The sequence below is a fragment of the Egretta garzetta genome, unplaced genomic scaffold, assembly GCF_000687185.1.
Source record: "Egretta garzetta isolate BGI_Z169 unplaced genomic scaffold, ASM68718v1 scaffold375, whole genome shotgun sequence".
Taxonomy (NCBI): Eukaryota; Metazoa; Chordata; class Aves; order Pelecaniformes; family Ardeidae; genus Egretta; species Egretta garzetta.
In genome coordinates, this window is record NW_009259786.1 from 929,049 (window position 1) to 931,033 (window position 1,985).

The following is a 1,985-nucleotide window of genomic DNA, read 5'->3' on the forward strand; positions in this document are numbered from 1 at the left end:
TGTTCTTCTGGCAGTTTATACAGACTCAGACTGGACTGATGTCTGGCAACAGCCTGGCCTCCTGTTTGGTTAGCAAGAAGTAATAAAATAATATACAAGTATTATAGCAAGAATCTTCAGATGGCAAACCAGTAGCACACAATGCTAAATGGCAACAAATACCTAATCCAACCTAGACCACAAAAGGAGTAATCTGGAACTCACACACTCCTGCCCACAGTGAATAGCAAATGCCAGCAGCATAACTGTAATAACCAATATGGCTGACAATATGGCCAAGCAAGCTGTATATAAGTCTGAGCCCAGCACAGAGCATAATCCTGACCCAGTCCCTGTTGCAGCTGCCATAACTCATGCTCAGAGCAGAATTGGAAGTGTCATCTTAGATTTAAGTACCTTCCAGGAAGGACATGCAAAGATTAAATAATCGGCTGAAGCAGGAAAAGACCAATCTGATCAATTCACCACAGTGTGGTGGCAGATGCAGAAGACAGATGCATTGAATTGTCTCTTAGAATACACAATATCTAATCCAATCCACACATTAGCAAAGGCATAGAGCTAAGGCAAACACTCTGAGCAAAGTGAAGGACACTGGCTGGTGGCCTAATAGGAAGAAGGATGTAGTTCGCTGGTGTGAGAATTGCCTTTCACTGTGAACAGCCAACGCAGATCATGCTGGAGTAAATGCTCCAATCCAGCACCAAGGTATTAAATGTCCATCCAGAAACACCCAAATCCAAGTTCAAAAGAGGTTGGAAGGTCTAGATATGTCCTAAAGGAGCAGGTTTCTCTCCTATTAATGCTGTAGGATTAAGTTATTGCTAATAAGCTTTCTTATGCTACCAAAAAGTAGGAAAACTGGAGGTACACCATGCCAATTCTTTTGACCAACAGAGCACCAGACAGCAAGACATTAGTAAAAATCTTCCAATGTGGGAAAATATTACAGAAAATTATGAATAGCTCATGTTTACAAGTATTCAGTATCTTGAATCAGGGAAAATAACATATCTATGGCTATAGCATATATGCAAGCTCAGAATATATTACAGGTGGTAATCACTGGCATGATTAGACAAGCTAGAATGGGTAACATTCTTACAGAGTTAGTATCATTGATCAAACCTCCACTAACCATGAAAGAGCTTTCTCTAACTGAATACCGCAAAATGGTAAGTAGTACTTATCATCCAGACATAAATCAGACACGATTATTCATAATCCTAATTTCAGCTGCTGGCAGACATATTGAATGTCTATCCTGTGATCTGCTTGGGTTTACAAGCAAAGTAGGATTTAGTAATGTATTCTAGGGAGATCATAGAATCGCTTTGGTTGGAAAAGACCTTTAAGATCATCGAGTCCAACCTTTAACCTAACCCTGCCATCCCACCACTAAACTAAACCATGTCCCTAAGCACCTCATCTATCCTTCTTTTAAATACCTCCAAGGATGGGGACTCTACCACCTCCCTGGGCAGCCCATTCCAGAGCCTGACAACCCTTTCAGTGAAGAAGTTTTTCCTAATATCTAACCTAAACCTGCCCTGGCGCAGCTTCAAACCATTCCCCCTCGTCCTATCATCTGTTACCAGGGAGAAGAGGCCGACCCCCTCCTCACTACAGCCTCCTTTCAGGTAGCTGTAAAGGGCGATCAGGTCTCCCCTCAGCCTTCTCTTCTCCAGACTAAACAACCCCAGTTCCCTCAGCCGTTCCTCGTATGACTTGTGCTCCAGACCCCTCACCAGCTTGGTTGCTCTCCTCTGGACATGCTCCAGCAATGCAACATCCTTCTCGTAGTGAGGGGCCCAAAACTGAACACAGTATTCGAGGTGCGGCCTCACCAGCACCGAGTACAGGAGCACGATGATTTCCCTTGTCCTGCTGGTCACACTATTCCTGATACAGGCCAGGATGCCATTGGCCTTCTTGGCCACCTGGGCACACTGCTGGCTCATATTCAGCCGGCTGTCAACCAGTAC